The sequence below is a fragment of the Malurus melanocephalus genome, unplaced genomic scaffold, assembly GCF_030028575.1.
Source record: "Malurus melanocephalus ecotype Western Australia unplaced genomic scaffold, MMel_1.1 scaffold_79, whole genome shotgun sequence".
Lineage (NCBI taxonomy): Eukaryota > Metazoa > Chordata > Aves > Passeriformes > Maluridae > Malurus > Malurus melanocephalus.
Genome location: NW_026623311.1, coordinates 193155 through 220973, shown reverse-complemented (window position 1 = coordinate 220973; position 27819 = coordinate 193155).

Below are 27819 nucleotides of genomic sequence, written 5' to 3'. Positions count from 1 at the left end.
GCTCACATTTAGCCCCTCTAAATGTCTCACTCTGACCATACAACTGTTCCATTTTCTGGTTAAACATTACATGGAGTGTGTTCATTTCTGCTTCAGCTAATTTAGCTATGCTAAATGCAAATGCTTCCTGTACTTATGAATACAATCTGTTCATAGTGAATAGTTTTGAAGATTTGGATGAGTTAAAACAGCAACAGTATCCATGTGGGACCAATCTTCCCTGGACAACTCTTATGCTTTGATTCATAAATTCTTTCCATAGGAAATGTCTATGGAAAATCTCCAACACATCCAGAAATGCACAACTCAGTTGCTGGAGTTACTATGAGCTCCTAATACTTACTGCTTCTCCCTTTATTTCTCACTCTTATGACATGGGCTCTTGGGTTCACATGAGACCCCACTTATGCTTATTTTCCATTATTACAGAGTGTGTATTTAATAACCGCAATAACATTCGTCTTTAGTAGTACCACACAAATCTATTAAAAAGCAACTTCCAGCTCTGAATTATCTGATTTCTTTGTCTAATAGGTGTGCTAAGGATAGGTGTGCTAAGGCACCTCCTCACCTGCTGTTACCATTCTGCATGGTTGACTTGCAGTATGGAATTAAGACTCAGTTGCTAGATTATGAGAAAAAACATACCATTCTCTGGCTTACAATACAGAATTTCAAGAAATCTTGAAAAACACTCCGCCTTGAGAAATGTGGAGGTGATGGTGGTGGGAGCACAATGGAAAACCTGCAAGTGAACTTTGAGGAATATGGCTTACACAATCCACAAAAAATGAAGCAGAAGAGCAAAGAGGGGGGAGTATGACTGCTAGGATGTCAGAACCTGTCCAGTTTGTCATAGATATTGGAGACTGAAGGATTTTTTTCCTCTCCAACTATTCATTTTGGAATCAAGAGCCCTGTACTCAGTTGCCTAGAGTGCAGAGCTTGAACATACCTGGGTGGTTCTTTTCTCATCTCTGGCAATTTGTCATGGGCTTCTGTCAGAGGAGTTGGGCTCTTCACAGTTGATTTTGCAGACTCCTCAGGTAACCCCTGTCCATCCAGCCATTGGTGTAGCAGTGCCAGGTGGTGCATTAACATGAGAAGGAGCTGTCCTACAGAGGAGTCTTATTTTTATCAACCCTGACAATAATGTGGTCCCATCAATGGAGTGCAAGTCTTTCCCAAATTAAAATTTATATGAATTACAAGAACTTTAGGCAAAACTCAGAAAATTGCAGCTAATAAAGAAGTTAGAAGAAAAACCAGCACTTCTGGTCCACATGGGCCCAGGAATAAAGTTTTCAGGTCACGATGACACTTCTTGTCAGTCAAAGAAAAGAGCAAAAGTTTAAGATCCTTTCACAAAGCATTTGTCTTCTCATGTTTCCCTTTGACAGACTCCAGTTTATTCAGTATTTCCTCTCTCTTTTTAATTTTCCRTCTTCAAATGGTGGCTCTTCCTCGTGATTCCACTGCTCAACACTCAGGCAGGTTCAGGGGTATAAGCAAATTTTGAAGGTCTCATTTCTGAGCAGAATTTTTCTCATGCTTTATATAATTCTTGATTGCCCATTCCCCTCCAGGTCAGACCAATAACTGCAAACATCAGATTTCTCACCTCCCAGACCAAGACAAGACCATAGCTCAGTCTTCCTCTCAGCAGGAATGCTGTAGCAGCATTCTTTGGGTAAGCATTCTGTGGGTTTCTTTTAAAAAATAATTTAGTCATATGCAGAGTATGTCCAGAGTGGAGAAAAGCCCAAGAYAGAAATACTTTCACAGTCCTAGCTATGCCAGCTGAAGATGATCTTCCCAGCTGCCTCTCACCATTGCCAGAGGTTACAGCAAGCTGAYCTTCTAGGGAGAGAGTGTGCTTCAGGCAAAATGAGTGAAGTTGGCTGAAATGTTTAAATATTTAGTCTTTGTTCACCAAGGTTTTTTTCTGACGTGAACAGGTTTAAGTGGTCCCCATGATGCTGAGGCACAGGTCAGAGGGGACAGTAACCTCCCGTGTGGGTAATAAGTCTCCTRTATGGAGAGGGGTATTTATAACAAYCTTTTCAGCTGGCTGGGAAGTATGCAAGACAGAATGTATTTCCACAGTTCTGGATTAACAAAAACATTCTCTGTCATCAGGATGGATCCCTCCCTTCTCTCACTGGATTGCCCTAATATTATAAGCAGCTTCACACAGTACCATCACATATGCAGTCCCCCTGAGGTACTTCTACCACCCCAATAGCTTCTGGAAGAACAACATAGCAGGACAACAAGAAATACRGGAGGTTTCTAGAGAGCATGAATGACAAGAACCAATGAGGAGATATRTTCTACTGGACCTCATGGCCACCAGCAAGGAGAGACTCCTTGGGAATGTGATGATCAAGGTCAGCCTTGGCTGAAGAGACCATGAGATAGGGGAGTGCAAGATCCTGAGGGCAGAGAGGAGGGTAAAAAGCAATTTTCAAAACACTGGACACTTCAGGAGAGCACTCTGGCCTCTTTGAAGACCTGCTCCAAAGAGCCCCATGGGATAAGACACTGGAGAGAAGACAGGCCCAAGAAAACTGGATAATATTAAAGGATCATCCACTACAAGATCAAGAGAGGCCCATCCCAACAATTTCAAAAAATTTCGGGAGGCCTGCATGGATGAACAAAGAGTTCCCAGACAAGCTCAAGCACAAAAATTAAGCATAAAGAAAGTGGAGGAAAACCTGGGAGGAATATGGAGACAATGGTTGGGCACCCAGGGACAAAGTTAGTAACACTCAAGCCCAGATGTAACTGACTCTGGTGAAGGAYATCAAAGACAAGAAGGGCTTCCATAAATGCATGCATGGCAAGTGGAAGGCTAGGAAAAATGTGAGCTTATTATTCAACAAGACAGGGGACCTGGTGACACAGGATATGGAAAAGGCCAAAGGACTCAACACTGCCTTTGTCTCATAGCAAGACAGGCCTTCAGGAGTTCCAGGTCCTAGGGACTGTAGAGAAAGACTGGGAAATACACCTTTAGCAGAGGAGAATCAGATCAGGGGATATTTATGCAAACTGCACTTAAAAACTGCTTCACTGACTCTCAGTAGATCCTAAGTATTTTAGCACAGTACTAGCAGTTCGGATTTCAAGGGCAAGGGAAACTGTTAAGAAATTACAAAGTTTACCTTCCATTAAGCTTGCCAGTTTGTAAATATGGAAGAAAACACACATGGCATTTGACTATGYCCTGATACCTGCTGATCAGTCCAAGCAAAAAGCAGGTATGAGAAGGGTTCTCATTTAAGTTGTAGTCATTACCTCATGCTTCATCCCTTMTGTTGATAGCAACCTTGTCTCACAGCCAAACAACAACAACTAGCATAAGCATAAACAAAATCGATCATTCTCCTTCTTATAGTACAAAAAACATACATAATAAAACCCATCAATGCCCACAAAGATACACTTTAAGACAGTTGAGTTGCTACTACAAAAGAGACATAAAACAAAAATAAGCTAATAGCATCTAAAGGTATTCTGTTGAGGTGTCAGAAGCTGTAAATGGGTTAGTTTGGCTTTTTGAGTTACAGTTTGCAGACACATCTCTACAARATTATCATTGTGAGTTAATGCTGTGTATGTTTAATGGATTTTCCTCCTCTCGGGTATTGCAGGTTCCTAGTCTGGAGTTTTGTTTCTTGCCAGCTTTAATCAGCTAATACTATGTTTTACAATATTTACTTGTTTCTAAATCTAAATCTAGATTTAAGATTCTCAGGYCAAGGAATGAAGGAGTGAATGCTACACATTTGATTATGTGAAAACTGTCTCTATTTTCATCTCTTCATGCTATAGATCTATTTGCCCTGTGAAAGTCCAAGAGTGTTATGCTTCTCCTGCATCTCAGATAAATATTTTATATCCCTATTTTGATGCAATTTAAAGTATAGCTGACTGTGGTGTCTTATCTTTACATACTAATGCTTCCTTAGTAGCTCTTACACAGCTTCCATTAGCCTTTAGCCACTCCAGGGCCCTATCTTAAAACCCTCTTTCACATAAATAACCATTATTGAATGCTAATTCATGTGAATTCTTCCTCACCCGCTGACTACCTAAATTGATAGGGACATTATGAAACAAACCTGAAACACCAGCTTGAATAACATCCACTTTAATTATTTTTTTTTAATTCTCTGCCACTTTTATTGAATATATGGCTACAGCCTTATAGGATCTATAAACAGTTTGGTGGTAAGCACCCTTCATTTTCATCAAACTGGACATTCGGTGACACCAAGAAAGTGAATTAGTAAGGTATCTTTGCTATGGCTCAGCTTAGCCACTCCTAAAAGGCAGCTCTCAAAATGCAGTCACTGACCTGAACTAAGATTTGGGATAGCACAATGATGGACATCAGACACAGTAACCTTCTGCATAAGTTCCCTGCAGAGAGGTCACAAGATCACACTTCATTAGAGAAAGACAGTGTGTGTTGCACCATAAATTTAAATAAACAACACCTACATCACCAAAACAGCAGTCCAAYGATGCCACCTCTGTTTAACAACGCACTACCAAAGAAAACTGAGAAAGTCTGATTTGCAGTTTTATGGGCAGCATGAAAATCTAYGGAGTCAATAAACAGAGCTTTTGTGTGGTGAAAGGGACTGCTGAAAAAAATTAGTGTGCAGGTAAAGGATGAAATCTCTGACAGGAGTCAAGCAGCTTTTAGCCTAGACTGCAGATGAGCAGTACAGTGATAATTTGATGTGATTTTACTGGGAGTAACCAAAGACAGCACTTTGAAAATTATATCCATCTTAGAGTCTCAGCTCCTCTTTGTACTGCTTGTCTCTCAAAAGCACATATGAAAGTACTGCAAAATGCAACACATGACACCGATCAGCTTCCAACATCTCTTGTGTAGCACATGGAAAAGCATGCTACAGAATTTCTAAGGAAAGCTGCCTTGTAAATTCGCAGGAAAGCTTTGCTGATACTCTTCTGTAGGGAATTCAATTAAAACCCAAAATTTTTAAAAATTAGGAAAAGTCCACATGGAAAGCAGGAAATGGAGGAAGCTTTGCACACACACACACAATACAAACACTACCCCGCCCCGTGCCCCATTAACACGGCAGTATTTACATTCAGCAGCAAACAGCAACAGCAAACAGCTGCCTTTCCCACTGCCCCATCAATCACCCGACAGAGCCTGACGAGGGCATTTCAATGACTGCATTGCGAGCACAGAACCCAGGAGTGCTTCCCAGCTTTTGGGTCCAGTTGTTCACGCTRTCGGTGGCGGTCAGCACATTCAGACAAAGCGTGGTTGTGTACCACCTCCTCCCACTCGGCCTCGCTCCCCAATTCCCACGGGAAGGCAGGGGAAGGGCCGGGAGCGGGGGTGCTGGGAGCCGGCTGAGCTGCGGCCGCCGCCACCCGCAGGAAGCTGCAGCTCTACTACGGATTTCAGCAGTCAGGGGGTCGGGTTACCGCATGATTCAGATGTGTGGGGCAAAGCAGATCCAGGGTATGTCGTAAGCCGGCTCAGCCTGGAAAGGTGATCAGCCTTGTCACTGCTACAAATTGAAACCATGATGTAAGGCGAGCAGGGGACAGCTGCATTATTAATCAATGACAGGGTAGCATCTGCCGAGCAGGCAAACCCCACCAGTCAAAGTCACGCTCTCCCTGCCGGCTTTATCGCTCGAGGTAAGCCATCCAGAGGGTATAATCCCTTCTGACATTGCTTCCCTGCTCAGATTCCCAGGGCAGGCCCTAAACAGAAGCAAAACAGATGCCAATTCTGGGCAGCCAGTCTTTTTGAAAGGCGCTTGCTGGGAACATCTGCAAATCCCTGGCTGCTCACGGAGGCCGGACGGGCTGAGGGCAGCGCAGCTGGGGCCGCTGCAACCTCCCGGCTCCCAGCGCCAGCGCTCCCTGCAGCTCCCTGCCTGCCATCCACTGAATCCACAGTGTTTTCTCTTATGTCTGAGCTAAACTTTTATAGCCATACTACGTGTAATGCAACAATTTATTTCCTGATAAGCATTTGATATTTATATAACTGCAGATGAGAGAGGAGGGAAAAGAAATCTATCAGAAATAGCTTTAYAGATGAGTCGTCTCATTGTCTAACAAGCTTTTCATTGTTTTTAATTTTCATTTGTCTCCATGGTTCAGGGCACTTTGAAAAAAATAAAATCTATTCAGCAGTTTCCCACTCATAATTCAAGGAAGAGAGTCATGTATTATAATATAGATAATTAGCTTTGACTGAAAATAATAAGCTTGGMACCAAATATCCCCCACTACTGCACAGAATAACTATTTATTGTCTTATATACTCTCCATAAAGCCTAATTACTGCAACAGTAATTATTAACCTGTTGAAAGAACAAAAGAAAATGCAACTAGCTCTGCAYTGAAATAAGGAGAACATTGCAGATTCTAATACGAATCTCTTGGTTGCCCTCTCTCAGAATACACTTACCATTTAGACCCTTTAACAACACATGTGCTTGTAAGCTCCAGGAAAGGAAAAACATGCACAAATAGTCTGATTACAATTGTTAGGTCCCACCCATTTAGGCCAAATGTCTGCTCCTTTGCACTGAAGGAATGGCACTGATTTTTTGATTTCTGGGAATTTAAGAGAGCAATGTCTGTCCCAGCCTGTGCTGTAACATTCAGACTTCCATATGCTGGACAGATTTGCTTGCCTACTCTTCTGACCCACCAAACCTCTCACTGCCTGTTATTCTGTCTTGTCTCAACAGATAGGCTACCAATCATGCCAAAGAAAGGAAATTAAAAACCACAGCCCTTTATGTTCAAAGAATAACAGGTGCTTAAAGGGCTTGAAGTATAATCTTTGTCTGCAGAAATCTGTGTTCATGACAGMATTTTTCCATATATCTGCTGAATCCCACTGTTGCCTCTGCTTAAATTCAATCTTGGAGCTCCACCTTTGACAGCTGAGTAAGCCTTGGAAAAAAACAGTGAGTGGCAGCACCAACCCCCTTTTACTGCTCAAGGTATTCCCCAAGCCATAAAAGAACCTGTATTTGGGAGAGAGTGTACAGCTACCTGAGAAAGTAGGAAGTGTCATTAGTGTCTTTATGTCCTGTTCCATCCAGGCTCCTGAAAGGGACCTATCCCTCTCTCTGTCCTTGCCAGTGGGACTTGAAGAAAACTGGTGCCATAGAGATACTATCAGTACGTTTCAAAACCCAGACTGCCAAAGTTGTTATGCTCATTGAATCCAGAAACTGGAACAAAGCCACACAACATATGTGAGCATTCACAGCTAATCAACCCAGCTGAAATTTCAGACATTGAATATTCTCTGGGAAACTGTTTGTAATCAATCCACAACACGTAAACAACACAACCTCCCACCTCCAAAAATTCCAACAAGCTAAGAAGTAATTCATAGCATAAATGSAATCAAAAAATACAACCTAGAAAATCTCAGAAACAGTAATCTGAAGCACTCAACAAGTATGAGTAACACAGACAATGAGACTGATTTAAATCAGAAGAGRTTTGGGGCCTTTTTTGAGTTCTTGATTTTTTGCCCCCTGCATTTTGAAATGTTAGAGTTTCAGAGCTTTTCCTGCAGAATCATGGGGACTAAAAATTGCCTTTTCTCCCCCCAATTTTTAATTAATTGCTTTTTTTCCTTGGTCCCACAATCACAGATGGTACAAGCTTAAAGAAAATGCAACAAAGACTGCAAATCGCTTCTAATCATTGTGTTTTCTTCTTCCACTGGATACGCACTGCTAGAAGGCATTCAAATAACTGGGAGGACACTCCCAAGTTATAGGAATACCAACAAATGCAGAAGCCATAGCATCTGATTATCCCACAGGGAGAGAGAGGGGAATGATATGTTTTCAAAATAAAGAGAAAATTTCATAGTCTAATGGCTGTGTGATTGGGTGATAGAACAGGACAATACCACCAGTATTTTTTACAGCGTTTACTTGGCTACAAACACTACATWATTATACTTTTAATAAAAATATACATATTTTTCATCCCCAAACCCCCACTAACTACATRTAATTTGACACCAAGTTTTAAAATGTCATTAGTGAATTTAAGAGATGGTTACAGTGGGATTAGAGCATTGCATCTACTGAGGTTGTAAATGAAGATTTTAAATATTGCTAATATTTTCTTGATGAAACAACTGAGAAGTATGATCAGATGATCACTACCTAACAATTATTAGGTAAAAAAAAAATGACATTCACCATTTGGAATAACACAAAATCAAGACAAGGCATCAAAAGCCAATGAAATTCCATTTTGTCAGGCATTAAAATATTCAGTTATGGGCTCATTTTCCATGCCACCATAAATTTCCCCTACTAGCTGAAATAAAGGAAAAAAATCTAATAAGTACAAGAGGGTTATTATTATTCCTACCTTCCTGATTCATTTAGTGTTTAACCACTGAACTGTATTTCTTTCAATTCTTTTCCAAGCCACCCTTCTCTGCAGTGCACAATACATTATCTAATGTGATCCCAAAAGGAAAAAAGAAAAATTGTAAGTTGTAGGCATTGCTCTATCCAGAGAATGTCTCTATGGGCATGCAAAGACAACAGGCTTTTCGTATGTGTAGGATTTATATAGTGTGACTTGGTACTCTTCCGGAAGCTTGCTTTCATACACTCGAACCTTGTTTGCTTTATCCTGCATGAGTCACAGTGAAGAARCACACTTGGGAAAAATATCCAAAGAAAACATGAGCAAACTAGTTAGCTGGAAGTAGGACAGGCCTATGCCAAAACCAAAAACTCAAACATATCCGAACTTTGGGAATACAAACTTTAACTTCATATGTATTCCTCATGTCTACAGTAGGTCTCAGAAGATTCATTTGGATTAATAGTTCTACTTGTAATTATGCTGTTTGGTCACTAGTGCATTTCAGCTGTTTTGATGCTTTCGGGAAAGCAAGTGGTTTCTGGAGACAAAGAAAAATGGAGCATAATTCATTCCRTTTGGAGTTTTTGCTTTCCTTGCTAACAAATACTTCTTTAAGCACTTTGTAGAATCTTACCACCCTAATTCCCAGACACRCTCAAAAGAAGTCAGAAGAATGATTCTCACCTACCCCTACCCATGTATAAATCTGACCTTTCATTGAAGAGAATCTGAACCACTCAAGATGATAAACTTATTAAAAATCTTCAGTTTTGCATTAATCCAAATTTTTGGTCAAATCCAAACAGAGAGATACAAACCACAGATTTTGTTTTCAACRTAAGTGCTCTCTGCATATCACTGTCTTTTGTCTGAATTTTGTCAAGATTCTTGTTAAACATTTTACAGTAACTCTTTTTAGAATAGGTGGATTATCAGATTATCTGATGCAAACTAACTTTTTACAATCATTCTATTTTACAGAATGAGCCACATACACAGAGTATGTTATAAACTTGTTCTTATACAGAAAGGACTGTTTTATCTTTCCAGTCTGAGCAGATTTTTGACTTAATCACAAATTCTCCTTTCCCCWTTAGATGCCTTCACTATGGATATAGGATTGGCTGCAAAGAGAAACACATTAGAAAGAACTTTTCCAGTTATAACAGCCTATATAGCTGATTCAATGGGATATGCAGAACTGGATATCAAGAATAATGCACACATCGCTATAGAGAGAAATGAAAGTTTTCACATTCTGATTTAATATATATCCTTTTCCAGAATATTTTTATATCTAGGCTCTGAGGTTTTTGTTTGTTTGGTTGGTTGGTTGGTTGGTTGGTTTTCTTTAATTGCTTTAAAATTTTACCCTCTTCTGGCTCTACAACATACCCCTCAAGAACAATGTAATGACTGGACATGTCTCTAGGATTTTGTGTGCATTCTTTAACAGAAACTTTTTATGTGGTCAGAGGTATTGTAAAACTCTCTGAACAAAGCTGTCAGCTGGAACTTCTTAGTCACAAGAAAAAAAAACAACCCTATTTGCCTTTGTGAGATTCTCTTTTGTGTACAAATAGTGCTCAACAGTCTTTCCCTATCAGGTCCATCCTCACAATGTGTAATTTGGCTTTGACAAAACTTGGGTGCTGCTTGGCCACCCATCTATATTGACCCACTCTCTTCCTCAGTTGTACCAAAGATCAAACATTAGTGTCCTCGGTCAGGTAGTTAGACTGGTTCATCTTTCTTGACTTAATGCTGCAACCTGACTGATGTCTTTTGCTCTAAGTGCTGGCACTTTTAAGCCAAAACCTGAACAGAGGCCTATCAGTATGTAAAGGAACAATGCCATCCCATCAATTTCTTCAAAGAGCAGCATACAGGTTTCTTCCATTCTGCTTTGTTGTTTTAACCATAAAGCATTAAAATTTTTTTGCTGGAAGCACCAAAGGGGAAACAATTGTTGCTAGAAATATTTAGCCCACTGACTTATGAAAGCCTTACCTTTGCTGTAATTCACACAAGACTCACAGGCTTCCTCTTCCTCCTAGGGCCGCAATCATCTCATCCTGTGTCTTTTTGCAATCTCTTTGCCCAGATAGGTTGATTTAGCCAAAATCTTGAAATCACTGCTTGCTCCTTGGCACCAAAAGCAACACTGCCACAGAACACCCCAGAGCTTAACTCCAAGAGTATATAGATAYAACAAGGTCTTAACATTTCCCTGCTCTAAACAATACTGACGTGGTCTGACACAAGGACAAGGGTTTGCATTGTCCTCTGTGAAGAACATTTAATGCTATCCCTTCCTCCTCCAAATGAGAAACCATGTGTTGCTTGATGTCTGACTGGTCATGCCCTAGAGCAAACACATCTTCCTTGATTAATGTGCCTGTAGCAGCCAAGAAAGCSTGGCTCCTTTCACTGGCACTCCTTGATTTCCAAGTGTCCTGAATGAATCATCTTTCTTATTTCATATCTTACRGTTCTGCAGCTCCTTCACCTTTAGCTGTCAGTTCAGACATAAGGTCAGCTCTGCACAAAATGGGGGCACCAAAAGGTACCAAAACTTCTGTGTCCATCAAGTTCACTGACAGACTTTAAAAACTCACATATCTGGGTCCTTTTCTCAGTTACCAATTMACTTTTGCATTTAGAAGTTCGTCTCATCCAAACCATGAAACATCCCCCACTCCCAAAATCACTGTTAATACTATAACATCTGATTAAAAGTCTCTAAGTTGCCACAGTTCAGTGTACACAGTGTCTTTGTTCAAAGCCTGGGCTGCTGTGGCACAGAAAGGGACTTAACACCACTTTTCCCATGACAGAATGGTTGCTTCAGGCTACACTAAACACAGTTACGTAGTGTAGCTTGTAACAAGTAAATAACTTCAGTGCTGCCAATCCTATAACTTTCCCATATAGAAACATCCAAGAAAACTGTTGTTTATCTCCTACATACCTCCAGCATAGTATTTGTATCACGACTGTGCCAGGATATCCGAGTTATACACCAGTGAGTCCTGTTGCTCCATAGACTTTTTTTACAGTTGCACAAAGGGTAGTTGGATTTAGAATGTTAATAGATACCAAGAACTGACTGCATGAAGGAAGCACGAAGCAGAGAGAAGGACTCTGGGATTCAGAGGTAGGGGAGCTACAGCTGGTTTGCTGCACATGGTGTATGATTTTACATAGGGATCCTTACAGATCAAGCTTCTGGAGCAAGAAATTGTGTGTGCAGCATTCTTGARGAATCAGATCTGTTTTATTAACAGGGATAAAAATTTAGTCTGTGGCTCTCTGTCAGTGGGTCTTGAGCTCTAGCATGCCTAATGCTCCTCTGAAAATAAAAATTCTGAGTCCAAGACATGTGAATATGTCACAAAACTTTTCCATGAGATCATCAGTGTTAGATGCAATGAGCTTCTGGCCAGAATGATGCCCACCTTSCTCTGGCTATATTTCCTTTCCTGTACTTTTGTTATTTAGGTGAAAGGGAACAAAACATGTCCTATGGCCTCCTTTCCTGCCACCTCACCCCTATTTCAAAGTTTCTTTCAGTCAGAGGGAACACCGCTGTACCCAGCAGAAACAGGATCACATGCCTGAAGAGACAGCAGCCTGAAAAAGAGACCCCCTTCTGTCTGTGCCTACACCTGTGGTGTGCTAATCCAGAGCCCACCCAGAAGTCTCCTGATGAATTCACTTCAAGCCCAAACCCTGCCTGTCCCTTTCTGAGTCAAGCATAAATACTGGCTCCAAACAGGGCTTGTTCCTCCCATGAAACTGAGTGAACAGCTTTAGCAAACAGGTCCATCTGGAACTGAGAACGCTGAAACATTGTTTTTGCACTTTCTTGCTCCCCAGAGTATCTGGGACTTCTGATGCACTGAGAAATAAACTGGGTATTTTAAGCAGTCTTTTAACCYACTGGCTGGATGGGGCAGGGAGGGGAAAGGGGGTCAAAATGGAAGCTGCCKAATGACAAAATCTGTGAGCTCTGACCTTCTGTCTGAAGTTGAAAGCTGAGTTGGATGATTTTTCTATAGATGTCATTAGGGCAGCTTTTAAGGCTACTCTGCTTGAATTCTTGGTTGCACTCCAGTATTGTAAACAACCGCCACAGGCAGAGTTAAGTGAGTGGAAGTCCAAAAAAGTAAGAAACATTTTCAGTAGTGGAGAATATTGATTGTAGTGAAAAACCATTTATGCCCCAAAAGGCCATCAGCTGTCACTATTTCCCTAGCACCAGAGCCATATTTAGGTGTCTAATATGAGTTAATTAACATATTCATTAATAGGTGGGTGGAACTGTGTCAGTCTCAACAGATAGGGAACACTGACATCAAAACAGACTAATTAACATAATTTGAACCTGTCTAAACTCACAATTGATAGCAAACACAGAAATTGCAACATCGGAGCAGACAACTGGCATAAAATCTATTCCATCTCATGTGCTTCCAGTGAGTGGTCAGAAACAAGCAAGTAATATTACTTGACGTGGTCAGTTAATGAATAATTGGCACACGGGAACAGTAGATAATTGATGAAAGGCTTATTCCATTTTGAACTCACAGTCCCCTGAAACAGTTTAAATCTTTTCTAAGGCAGTTCTGGATGATCTTTATATCCTCAGAAACATCTGTGGATAGCTCATGGCAATGCTTTCCACAGGCTTAACATGTTTTATATAACACTGCATCACTTGAATCAACTTCAGGTTTCCTGCATTCACTCTTTTCCTTGTGTAATTAGAGAAAAAAAAAAAAAAAAACCAGTTTCAATTCACAGTTTTATACATTCATTAACTCATCATCAAAAAGCTGAAATTCAGGTGTAGATATGGCCTAAATTCAGAGAGATACCAAGTACTCAGCTCAGAGATAGATCCCCCTTTTTCCGGCTGCTGAGCTCCCAATTGACTGATAATGCCCCAAGGTACTGCAGGTCTAACTAGATCATTTTGTTACAGCATACTGCATAATTTAATATTGGAAGTCCGAAAAATTAAAGAATTCTGTCCAAACCTAGCAATTAAACAAAAAGGCTGCTAGCATCAGATATTGTGAGGGAGCAGTGCAAAGGAAAGGAGAGAGAAAATGGGTCTAAAGTGAGATCCTAGCAAACAGGAATGAAATCTCACTTGCTGGCATGAACTTCAGTAAACAGGTTGTACACTATATTCTGCTTCCCCACCACACTCCAATTGAAACRCAGCTCACATAAAGAGTGTGAATGTTCTTGTTCAAATCCCATAAGGTTTTTATTTCYTTTGCTTATTGACAAAACAGTAAAAACACTGTGTTGAACTATTTTGCTACAAGAAAACAGCAGTTTGTCAGAGCGACCGAATAAAGCATTTCTCAATGGAAAAAGCCACAATGTTATTAGGCAGTGGAATGTAAGAGAGAGTTCTTTATACGGATACTGAGAGATTTCATTATTTTCTCTTAAAAGGTAGCACTTATACAAGTTATACAGTATTACAGGCACACGAAAATTACTTGAAAAGGGAGCAGAGAATGATGTTGAGAGGTTAAGTGGGGTGTTCCCCTTTATCTCCTCAGACAATACAAAGCAAGCTGATACTCAAGGAAACTGAAAGGCAGTGAATTTACCAACAACAAAAGGAACTTTTTTATTCAGTGCATGATAAATAAGCTAGGAAACCTGCAGTCTTGAGACATTATTAAAGCCAAGAGCTTATCAAGATTCAAAATGAGATTTTTGTATATGCACACAATAGGAAACTGGCAGTAGCTCAGAGAGGTAGGTTCTTTTGAAAATTTCTGACAAGAAGACCTAGAAGCTAAAGTTCCACCTTCAAAACTGATTTAAGCACACAGCAATTACACCTGCATGAATAAACCCTGCTTTTCTAATTGTCTTCATCATTCAAGGCTGCACTAGTGCTAAGAGCCTCTTAACTCAAACACCCTACTCTTGTCTGGCCTCTCTAAGTGGAAAACCAGGCTAGCATTCATGTGTCTGCTCCTGGTTTCCTGTCAGGACATAATTTGTGGCATCTACACCCGTTGCAATCTCAGGGGGCATGACCAAGGTGGTTATTCACTGGTAAATTCTTCTCCAATATACAAGTCCTAGACTCCTATAGAGGCCAGAAAAATAAACTAATTAAAGGCAGAACTTGGCCTCCCACATGCACTGGCATGGGCTCTGCATGTATGAAGGTCTTTAAAGGCCATTCTGGATTCCGGCTTTTATTTTTAAACTACTCTGACAGAGAGAAGGGCAAAATATTACAATGCAAAAAAATTACCATAAAGTGAGATGAAACATGAATTAGGTWCAAAATTCAGCAAGTAACAAATTCAGCCAATGTGTAGCTGGGATTACTGCAAAGGATATGCGAATGTATGCCGAGCTCACCAGGCAGTTTCATCTAGCAATGGGTATCCTATTTCAGTAAACTATTCACAAAACTGTTATACTTACCCCATTTATAAAATACCCAAGCACTTAGGACAATTCATGTCTCTGCCTAAGGACAACAGACTCCTTCTTTGGTAGCATCCCTTTGCCACTAACCTCCTACCTGCTGCCACTCTGCCAGGTACCCTCAAACTCTTCTCTTCACTTTACGCAAATACACATTCACTAGCAACTGATGAACCTAACCATCAGTTTGCTTTAGTCTCTCACCAGTGCAATTTTCTGCTTCTGCTCTAAGTAGCAGAATCCAAAGTTTTAGTGAAGCCTCTTGTTTTACCTACTTGTAAACTATTAACTGCTTCTTGGGCTAAAGGGCACATAGAGAATGATAGCTTGACCAGTGGCCAGAGGATGTGTGTTTAAGGTTCTGTTTTTGCTTCACTAAAGGCTGTTTATGAAAAAGATAATAAATATACCACTTCATCTAGCAATGCCCAATACCATGGTAGAATTGGTAAAAAGGTAAGAATTCAAAAGCCTTTACAGAATGGAGGAAAATCTAAAATTCTGTCTGTGATGAGATCCTGATTTGGACAAAGCTTTGAGACTGATGTGCTCAGGTTTTCTCCTGCGGCAAGATCTCTAACAAAGCCAAAAATAATTTCAACTGGAAAAAAAAMCCCCATATTTTTTGAGATTACTAATTACAGAAGTTTTTTAAACAGAGAAAATTCACAACAACTTATTTATCTCCCCATAGCCAGCCACTGTGCACATACAGTCCAGTACTTGGTTACTCTTCATGCTGGGACTTGCACTTTTCCAGGCCTAAGATTTCATAATGGGAGCTCAGCGTGAAGTATCCCTAGAGAATAAGGTTAAGGTCAAAACTTGCCTGAATCTGTATCATATACTTAGGGTCAAACAAAGCATGTCCATCTGCAGTTGCTGTAGGCATGGATGTGTGTTCCCCTGCAACTGGTCATAAAATAACTTGTTTTCCTGTTACAGAGCCTCTCATCYGGAAATAGGAAGTGGTTTCTTGCTGTAACAGCTGATTCCCTCTGAAATATCAACTGGGTCAAAAGGGAAGTGTTTAAGGATAGTAATAAGCAAGCCTCTCTAATTTTCATCTAAGGAGTGGAAATTATTTTTCCATACTCTACTGTAAATTCATGACCACACATGAAGTGTATCATTGGTTTTTCTATCATACAGTTTACAGAGATAAAAAGAAACCTCATCTTCACAAAAAGACAGAAATAGCAGTAAGATGACAGAGATGATTCGCTAAGAACATCAGTTTGGCATCACTAAAAAGGCAGTTTTCACAGCACTTACCTAAAGAATTAGTCCACACAGCTAATGTGCTATCAGCTTCCATCTGAGCACCACAAACACTAACTTTTTTATGTAGACAACCTCAATGCAAAGAAAATTCTCTGATCATCTCTTGAACAACCAGAAAAATGGAGTTTATTTACCCAGCTAAGAAGCCACTGGGTCTGCTAAAGTCAAAGCTGAGACCTATGTCTTTGTGCTAAGCTGGGGGTCTTTTTTCTGTGTAAATGACTCTAGAAAACCGATTAATTCTACTTATTTAGATCCCAGTGCTTCTAAAGGGTTTGTTCAATTAATGTTCATGCATTGTTTTGAGAATGTAAATATTCTTATGAAAGTTTATATCCATATCTGTTGGCAGACTATTTTCAGCGCTGAGATCACTTCAAAATAGCTATATGACATTCAATGCAACAAGGCCAGAGAAAAGTAAATGTGATTATCTGCTGAGTATACACATAGGGAGAGTAAGTGGTTTAGACATAGGTACTTATGAGACAGATCCTGTTTGCTGCTCAGAATTATAACAACGTTTTGGCAAAATACAGAAAATATCCAGAAAGGATAGCAAAAATACTGTATTGTTTGGCATTTTTATAATTTGCCTCCCACCCCCAAAACATGCTTGCCTTGACTGAATAACCTCTAATCTGCATTTATATTGTTGTATCTTTATCTATTATGCATTACATGTGCATGAAGCCAAGTCTCTGATCACACAGAGATGCTATTTAGAGTACACAAAACTTCCCGGGAGGGTTTCCATTTAGAGAGAGAAGCAGATTATCATAAGTCTCATGCAATGGTAAAAATACAAAAGGCTCAGCTATTTCCACTGCAGAGTATCAAAGTCATTCATGTGTCCCTATTTTAATATATTTAAGTACAGCAGCAGTCCTCCATGAAGAACTGGGAACAGGTTTCGAAGAACATCAGGTTGGAAATAGCTTTTGTTCTCTCTCCTGCTGTTGTCCAATTTATACAGCAAAGAACTTCAGACCAAGATTTACTGTAGTCTGTTATTCAACTCACCTGCAGTRCTACAATTAGTGACTTCAGAAGGTTACATGCTGCCTTTCATTTTCAGCATGCTTGGTCTGCACAGAGGGATAAAAAAGGGCAACGTAGCCAAATAATGCTGTAATAACTATACAGAGCAAAACAAAGGGGAGAAACGCTAGTAAAGGGAAAAAAACGTAAAATTTTTTTTTTTTCCATGTAAACTCATGCTGCTTACCAATCTCCTTCAGAACAGAACAGCAAATCATTACAAAACACAGGTAACAGTGTCATACTGAAACACTTGTGTTTTGGCAACGGACGGGCAGCAGAAGGGAAATGTGTGTGGGTGAGAGTTTCTGAACACTGTTTCATCTTATTCTTTGACACTTAATGCTGGGTCTTTTGTGGGAACACACTTGCACGTCGGGTTCTCCCTACGGACTAGATGGGAACCACTCCAAGGGGAGTTTGTTCCAATATGGACAACACTAAGATAAAGTACACCTGTGTGTACCAGCTGGAAGCCCAACCCTTGAGACAGCAGGGTTGAAATTCATTCCTCCAGGACTCCATWAGTACCCCTGGAATGACACCAAACATATTTCTTATGAAAAAAGGAAAAACAGTTAACTAGTTTGCCTTAATACCTTTAAAAGATATATCACATTTTGCATTTTCATTGGGTGCTGCTTGCTTTTCTTCAAGGATGTTGCCTCCACTTAGACATGAAGTGTCAAACTGATTSTCTCCTATCACTGACTCATAATATGCTGAGTAAATAATCATACTTTATTGATCTTGACTGGTCAGACTCTTACCAAAAGAGGTTACCAAGCACGCCTCATTCAGGTGCTGACATTAAAGCAAGATTGTTAGTCCAACTAAATCTCTGAAATAAAATCTCTGGCTCCAACATTTCCAAGTCTTGACCATCTTTGATAGCAGTTCCACTGGAGGTCAAAGGCTGATGACACCAGGCTAGGAGTGCTCAAATATCACATAGCTGGCCCAATATAAATTCACAGATAGGATGAACTAAAGAAAACCAGATTGAAAACTAAAGAAAATCAGATTGAACAGTCTTCTTAGCCCTCCAGTTGATTCCTTCCCAGTTAAAGCAAAGCACTTACATCCACTTAAAGAGCCAGRAGAACCAAAGTGTTCAGTTAAAGGTCCTGTGCCCATGTATTTACAAAGGAGCAAATGGCTTCTGCTTTTTCTCAACACTGGCAAAGAGAGAGAGCAATGAGAAGTCTTATTTCTCCCAGCCCTGTTGAAACATCTTGTACTTTACTGAGCTAACGGGTATAAGCAAAGAACAGGAGAGGGGTCTTTGCAAAAAGAGTTTTTTGCTTCTGCTGCATCACCAGCTTTGTCCCAACAAGATGCAAGTCCCCTATGTCAGAAGAGCACATTTTGTCATCTCAGTTTGTTTGGACAGTGCAGTCACAATAATTGGTCTGTATGTGAAGATGTGCCAAAGGATAAGGGTATGTTCTTACATATAGACAAATAGGAAAGGAAAAAAAGGTATTTTGGGAAGTGACAGGGCAGTGCGAGTGTTGCAATCATGTATCCTATGACTGGCCGTCACCAACACAGAAAATTAGATTTGTTGTAAAATGAAGTGACACTGGCTCCTAGTGCTTTGCAAACAACAGGCTTGTGACTCTTCAGCACATTGGCTATGGTTCCCCTTCTGCAATGAAATAGGGACTACTTTTTTCCCTCAAGGTCTAAAATTTAATTCATGCTTAACTTTTGGCTGCCAGGTACTCCTTACAATACTATCCACGTTAAAGTCCACTTGCCTTTGCTTCTCTTCGGTCACCCCATCTTCCATTAAGAGGGGATGACACTTAGGATGCTCACTAGGGCTGCACTCCTGTTGTATGCTGGAAATGCAGTCTTTATTAGTCATTCATTTAATGGCTTCTCTATGGCCTAGAAGAAAAGGCAGGACAGGATGCTCTGACCTATGGAGAGTATCCCCTCCATTCGGTCCTTGTCTTCCTCTATTTCCAGAGTGACTGAGAAGGATATCTGGGTCTTAGATCCTTATGCCAGACTGCGGAGAGTCACAGGTGATAAGAAACTTGCTGTTTGCAGCTCTGAGGAGATATCCAGCTGAAGGAGATATCCAGCTGCMGGAAACATTGATGCGCCTTTTGAAATGGCCCAGGAGGTTAGATTCTGAGACTTTCTTTAATGTGCACAGCTTTTGATATTTTCAGAAGTTTAAGCTAGCCTCACACAGCAGCTGGCATGAACCCAGCCTCTTCTAGTTTTGCTGGTATATATTCATATTTCTACTAAGGGATTCTCCCAGTAGCAGAGCCACAAAGCATGACACAGTCATCACACACACATGAAGACCTTTGTGCCCCTTAGGTTCTGGCTGCACCCCTCTGTACTGATACTTTCCACACTCTATCATGTGTTTCTAGAACATCACCTTGGCAAGTGTGGCTTGGAGATGCTGGGCCTGATCAGATACTTTTGGAGGCATTTTTTAGTGGCTGGGGAAGTAGAAGAATGTTGGTGTGAGGTGGAAAGTATGCTGGAACAGCAGCACCAGAAAACTACTTTGGAAGGGCTCCTTTCCAACTCCAGAGAATTTCTAGGSTGTCATAGGCACCTGTATGAGGAGGTAGCCAAAGTGAGAAGCTGCCAATAGTCCGTCTCAGCGCTAAAGAACAGGTGGCAGGACAGTTTACCATAAAAGCTACAACAATTTCTCCATTTTCTTCTCCCCATTTTCCTTCATTCTCCTTCTCTTTGCACCCCTGTGCAATGGAGGGTTTCCCAACATTTGAGATATTTTCAGATTACTCATGAATTGCATGATTCCTCTTAATCCCTGGAAACTATGGTACAGCTGGGGAGAAAATCCTGACATTTGAACTTCAGATGCCATATCTTAAACATACAAAAAAATTTTCTCTTCTAATTTAAAAAAGCAAGAGACAGAACAAACAGTAGCGATCCAATTCTCTGCTTCACAGCTGTACAAAAGGGAGCTAACATGCTGGCTTAGAATAGTTAATTGAAATGGTGGAAAAGGAAACACCTGGTGCTCAACGAGATGYTACAAGCTTGCATTTGCAATGAAAGTACACAAATGTAAGAGAAAAATGGACTCACGCAGCCTAAAGCCAAGAAAATCCAACGAGTGGGGACTGATCCCTGGGCCTTCAACATCAGTAGGAATATTCATGAGCTTAAATATTACATGTGTATTTTAGCACCTGGCTGAATTAAAGCCTCAGATAGCAAATCAGGAGATGGCTGCTTGTTTTCAGCCTGCAGAAAAGCCAACCCTTTTTGAGAACTGCACTGATTACCCTGGTTCATAATCTCCTTAATATCACAAGTTCCACAAAGATACATTTTGTTCCCTAGAGCTCCTCAGAAATCAGCTAAACATATGGACTGCTTGATTACACCTACTACAGAAGGCTTAGTATTGAGAATTTATATATTTTAGTCTATGTGGTGTAAATATGTATAAATTTATATTGTGTTAATTTATGGCATACACTACAGAAGGTTTTGCGTGAGCTACATTGCATTCCTTCCCACGTTTCTGCTGAAATATTCATCTTCGGGTCTTTTTCTCCATGTTTTCTTCAGTCTCGCCACAGATGTTTGGGCAGCTTGTGTTAGAAGGGAGTGTGCCTTAGAAGTACATTTAGGAATTTAGGTGATGAAAATACCAAACTCAAGTGTGTGGCTACAGCCTGATGGGGTTAACAAGCCTGGTGAACACTCACCAGTGTCTCGGACCTGCCTTCTGATACCCAGGCAAACATCGCAACACAGCTTGTGAATTAGCACCACCACGGCAGACACCCAGCACACAGAGAACTTCTGTCTCCGGGGCTGCCAAACAAGTGCCTGACAAACATTGCGTTCACACACAAAACACGGATACATAAAGCTGCCGTGCCAAAGGAAGGACTGATTTGCGCAAGAACAGGCACCTGTGTATCAACAAACTGCACTCAGCATCAGCACCAGCAGTCCCTCCCATCTGCCTGCATGCAGCTCTCCAGAACGAAAATGTATTCATTGTGTCCCAATCCCTCTGGAATCGATAGGGCTCATGCTGTTCGATCAACAAGAGCAAGTCAAGCCACTGGGCCGAAACACAACCCTTATCTCCCCCTGATCCCTTATCGCAATTCTATCAACACAGTCTTTGTGTATAAGGACTGGCAGTAACCCAGAAGTCTCAGTGCCAAACTGTGCCAGCATTAAGAGCCTGCTGCCTGTCCTAATATACAGCAAGAGATATGAATTTATCCAGAAAACTGAATTAAAGTGTGACCTGATCAACAAAAGTGGGGCCCGGCACACTGTTTATTTGCTTAACATTCCACATGTTGCATTTCACTAACTTAACTGGAATATGAAAATGCACAACTACATAAGTAGTACCAGAGGGAGTTATCTGAATAAATAAATCATATACAGCCAAATAAATCTTTCAGCTCTTACAGAGTCCCAAACACAACACAGACTGAGAGGAGTGGGTAAGAGGATGTGTCTGCAAATATTTTCTCAGACACAGTTGTGTACTAGTTTGAATTTTTTACCCTTTTCCCCCTTCACTGTCCAAAAGCATTTCTATGTTCTGTGTTTATGGCAACTTGCTGCAAGATGTGGGTTCAAAGTCCAATGCTTCTTCAGATTCTCTAGCTAATTCTGGGAAACTTACTTTCTTCTTTGAGGTCCTCTGGGAAAGACACAGTTACAGACATTTTTCTTCAGTCCTCTTTGCTTTTCTTGTCTATCTAGGATCAGGGACCGGTTTTAGAAAGTACTCTGATTGCTAAAGCTGCAACCAACGTTCTTGCCAATTCCATCAGTAACTTCACTTTGCCCTCGAGAACAACAGCAAATATATCCTATCCCCAAGTGACTGCAGATCCTCACCAGATCTGGCTTTATGCTGTGGGATGGTGAGTGCCCACCAAGGTGTATGTTACCTAATTCAGGGCTGCTGGTGTTTCATAGGGCAATATTAGAAGAACAAAATATACAGTTGTAAAGATTTCAGTAGAGTTTACTGGATAGCTTTTCCATAACTACTACTACAGCTATACCACACAATAGCAGATGCATCAAAAATGCTGAAAAACCTTTTTGCACAGAGTGGGTGAATAATTCTAATTTAGCAGGCAAAATTAACAGCAATTCAATGAGGGCACAGATTACATTACGCTGTTATGTTGTTGTAGAAACGTTTAAATAGACCATACATTTTGCTGGTTTTATTTTATAAACAGGCCGACTAAAACCTCACATGTAAAATAATCCACAAGGGAAACCACAACCCTCAAACTACTGCCACTCTTCTACCTCATCCTTGTTTGCCCAGCTCTTTCCCAACCTACTGCCCTGGCCAGTGCTGTCTCTCATGCTGAAAGGATCTCACAGTGGAGTCTAAAGTTGCGGAATTCAGGGAAAAGTCATCAGAGGTGASTATGGAAATAAGTGCTCCCTGGTCCCACTACATGCTCCTGCCAACTGACTCTAACCCTCTCCAACATCAAAGGGCTACATAGCACTGAGAAGATGCTGTTTAGCCCGCTTTTCCTAGAGCAACAGAGCCACATTTTTAGCTAGGGTCCTGAAACAATTCTCAGAGATTAAATAGACAGCAATATAGTTTGGACTAGTCATGTGGCTGATTTTCCAGTTCTTCTACTTTCCTTCCCCTTTCTTCATTCTCATAGGATTGAAATAATGACTGAAAGATTAAAAACAACAGAAGTTAATAATCATCCTATCATGCATTAGAAAAAACAGAACACTAAGTGTTAATGGCTTGAACACCTCAGTAGGCTGAAATATATTCAGAGAGCATTTCAGTGAATTTAGGTAAATGGGAAAAAAATTTAAGAAAAAAAMCCAAAACAATAAYATTCGAAAAAGCAAAATCTGATCTTGGATAATTAAGAGCAGAAACAGGGCTAAATTGAAATAAATTATTCAGTGCAAGTACTTGAGACAGCTTTTAAGAATAACACATGGATTCATGGCACTCTTTAGGGGACTTTGTGCCTATAAACTAATTAATAGATCTGACTTCTCCATATGTATTTTTTCCATCTGTAACAGATAAAGTATGGATAGGTTTCTTCATGTAACAGGAAAAATTAAAACTAAAGTTATTTTTGTAAGTTGTAGAATATTCTCTAACTTATTCAGAACGCAAATGTGTGAAATACCATGACAGAATGGAAATTGATTTCGCAAAATGTGAGAGTGAAGGACCGCGCTCTGAAACATGTGGTGCAAAGTCAGAGACAGGGCGCTCAGCTTCCTTCCCTTCCAACCACTACCCAGGCGTGTCACAACCCAAACTGTGGAGCAAAAGCAGGAGGGCACCTAATAACCCTCTCCTTGCTGCAGTCAGTGAGCAAGATGGACACATCAGAAGCTTTTTCATTCCAAGGCTGAAAGGCTCCAAGTTTTTGTCATCCCAGTACATTGTACAGTGAGATTTTGCTTAAGCCTTTGCAAGCCCTTAGACCCTTTGGTTTAATCAACACAGAAGCTGCACCAGTTACTCCTTGGAACAGCCACCATGCTGTCCATGTAGGAAAATGCTCTACAGCTTCCTAGGGCAAGCAGAGCAGGCATGCACAAGCTTGTCCAGCTTTTTCAACTGGTTAGAAATCTGTCTGCAACTATTCCATCCAGCCCATTCCAGGATGTGAACATTGCTAGAACTTGGCTGAGAAATAGCTCATTTCTGGTTTTGCAGATACCTCACATTTCACAGCATTAATCTTGACACTTGGATTTCAGAGGTAGCTCTCAAAGTTTAGGCAAACTAATGTACGTCCATCAGGGTCACCCATATACACTAACTGAATCCCATCTGTGAGGACCAACAGTCTCTCCCATGCTTTCACCTCCCTGCCTGGAAGGCTGGCCAGTGTGGGAAGTTGTTATTCAAACRTATTAACGTACTTATTTGTAAAGGYTACTTAAAATTGAGTGTATTAGCAGAAAGTGACAGTCTTACATTTCAGTATTTCAAAAGCAAGAATTGTGGTACAGCAAAGTCAGCATCAACATTCAYAAAAGCCCCAAACCTATTCAGAGGCTCAGAAATATGTGGCTCAGTTTTTTTATCTGACATCTTTTCTCCCAACATGTCCCATGATTCCCATCAACAAGTTGTCCAACAGTGGTGCCATGTCCAGCCACTATCTGTGCCAAGAATTAACACCTCTCAGTCACCTCCCCTCTTCTTATCCCCCAGCCATCTCCAGCCCACACCTCATCAACCAGCTGTCCAAACATCTGGCCACTTCACTGGAAACTGCCTCTAATCCAGCCTAATTCTCACAGTCCAATGCCCAGCCCTGTTCCTGTCCTAGTCTCTAAATGCAACATTTGCTTGAGTGTGTTGACATCAGATCTCCTTAYTGACTTTAAGGAGAGCATCAAAAAGACTTTCCTTCACTTCATCTTCTCTTGATGAATACAGACAACACACCCTGACATTTACCTTTAATTATCAGGAATAATGGCAAACTTTGGGAGAAATCCTCGAATTTCATCCAATGTGAAGTTAGGCCTAAACCCAAACTAAACACTCCTTAGCATTTTTGGAGGCTGTACGCAGATGCGGGGGTTTGGTTTCACTTTCCTTGTAAACTGATTCTGCACCGAAGAGTGCTAAGATATGTTTTTATTCTAGCATTTTTTCCTCAGATTTCACTCCTTACTGAACATTCTCTGCAGAACTGCCTTGTTGTCTCATTTGGGCCAGTCAGAAATACAAAAAAAAACAACCATACACCTTTACTTCAGTCTTTTTTTTTTTTGTGTTGGGGTTTGATTGTGTTCTGTTTAAGTTTTGGGGTTTTTTTTGCAAACCTATGTGCCAGTTCAACAGTCGGCATGCATGTGTTCCTGTCCTTTCTTTGTAGTTATGAGCATCTTTTGTCATTCTTAATGTGTTTTTCCCTTTAGCAAGCTAAAAAAAGAGTCRTGTATGCAAGAGATCCAAATTCGTGCTAGAAAAAGAAGACTACAAGAAGATTTCAAAAGGAAAAGCAGACAAGGTAGCAAAAGAGCCTAMTGTCTCTACCATCAGTCCCCAGCCACTTAACAGAGTGCTCCATATGCAGAATTGGTACAGTCTTTAATGTTGACTGTGTATCAGAATTGGTATAGTATTTCACGTAGACTGTATATTTGACAATTAATAAATTCTTCCATTGTTTCATTTACCTTTCTGCTTAAGGRAACAAAAGTTTCCTTGGCAGCCTCTCTGATCTGTATTTAGTACACCAGCWACAGAATAAAATGTAAGACTGAAATACAGCACTCCTCCAAGTGCCAGCACTCCAGTGGCTGAGGTGAGTGGGACTAAGAGCAATCCCATCTTCTCAGCACTCATCCTGTACTGTTATCATGGAGTCTGTGCATCAGGGCAAAAGCTGCTCAACAAAACTTCTCCCAACACCACGGGGATATCTCATCTCCACTTAGAGCTCTGCAGTTAATAAGCACTTGCTTTGATATCACACACTTTGCTGTTTCTAAATGTGCAGTCAGTTCAGTTAGAATGCACATGAACTCAGCCCAAGAGCCTGTTTCCAGCCTCAGCCTCTATTCACTGGCCATGCTRAGGGGAAAAAACAAAAAGGAAAAATGAAAGAAAACCTGCTCCCTCTGGGGACTGGGCTTGTTTCCTATACAGTAGTTTCATAGAGGTGAATCTTTCACTAACCCAGTTGGCTGACACAAATTGTACAGGGAACAACAGGAGGCTTGTCAGCACTGCTACAGCATACAAATGAACATAACAGACGGGTAGCAATAAACTCACCGAAAGATAAAATTATGATCTTCACTCATTGAGAAAGATGATAACTTAACCACAGGATGTATCGCAATTAGCTTCCTCAGCAGCCTACAGAGGCAATATATACAAATTACAAGATAATCTTCAGCAATTTGAAACCATTTAGGATCTTTAGCATCATATATTTGGATCAATTTAAATCTTAAAGTTGCTATTATCTTTCCTTCTTACTCAGAGATAAATATCTCTCGATTTTCTYGTGAAACACAGTAGACGTTGTTCTTACGTGGCCTTACTGTATTCATTTCTTTGTTCAAATTAGCTGGTTGAACTGTCACGAGCACACCAGGACTCTGGTTGCAAAGCACAGGGAATGCTGGCCACGGTGATACCTCCGTGGTGTTGGATTGCCCCCAGTGTTAAGGAACTGTAAAAGGCTTTGGCAAAGAGAGAAATGAAAATTTCTGATCGAGAAATAGGTCTGCTGGTGGGAGGAAAATAAATAAATAAATAACCCTCTCCATGTGGAAATCTTTAAGCTTTCATCCATTTCTAGGAAACTGGAATGGGAGGAGCATGCCTCCTACTCCTAAAGACCTCTGCACTGTGGGGATACAGGGAAACAACTGCAGCACAAGGCAATGTTTTGGCAAATTAAAGCTTGTCAGAATCACACTGATTTTCCCATTGGTCTGGGTCCACTTATACTTTCATTACAATTCTGTGCTTCTTTCTGCTCTTCCCCTCTGGACATATAATACTTAAAATCTARCACAAGAACTTGATTCTCTGCACACTGTACAAGTAGCCAAAGTATTTTTTTCTGTGGCCTTCTTCTTCCTCCTGCCTTGTTTTTGACTTAGCATCTGGCAAAACTGGAAAAAACCTGGGATATAAAAATTCCCTTAACTGTTGACTAAGCCCTCACTGTTATGTCTTTTTTTTATAAAATGGCCTGTTCGATTAATGCCTGTTTGCATGGAAAATTCTCTCCTTTCCTTTGCTACCTTGTGCGATTGCTTTGCGTTTCAGTTTCTGCTTTGGCAAGGSGGAAAAGCTGGATGCTAGGTTAAATCATGGCCCCCTTCTGAAATCTGCAGGACTTTTGTTGTTCATTTCCATGGCACCAGGATTTCACCCTTATTCTTAATACCTACAGCTTCCAACAGTGGCCTACCACACCACTTAAAGTCTCTGGGGMAAATGACCTGGCCCAAAGTTGCTATTTAAAATACCACTGATTTTTCAAAAGCCTGTTTAATTCATTAGGCTTTCTCCAGTTGACTCAGCCTTGTTCAGATGAATCCAATAAGCTGTGTTCCTTCATGCTCTCTTGCCTTTTAATGGCAGAATTTTTAACTTTGCCGACTGTAAACTTACCCCAAACACGTCTAAAAATTAAAAATCCTTCCCTCTTGAAATCTGAGGCTGATACTGGCACTTACAAGGATTTTAGAGGGACTGAATCTTTGCCACAGAAGGATGTCTATTTAAAATCTAGGCCAGGAGAATATCACTTTTTTACAAATGAGTTTTACTTAAGTTTACGGAAACCAGTAACAGACCTGCAAACATTTATGTACTTGGCAATTACAGGCAGCTGTCTGAACATTCAGCCAATAGAATTAAACATTTGAAAGATTGTGATTCTATGATATAATCTGGTTACGAAGCTAATTACACCTCTTGTCATTGTTKACAGTGTATGATTATAGAGACAAAAATTCTGGTTCTGCTAGTCAAATTCCACTGTGAGGTACAGACAGGGAGAAGGAAAGAAAATTTAAAAAATCACAACT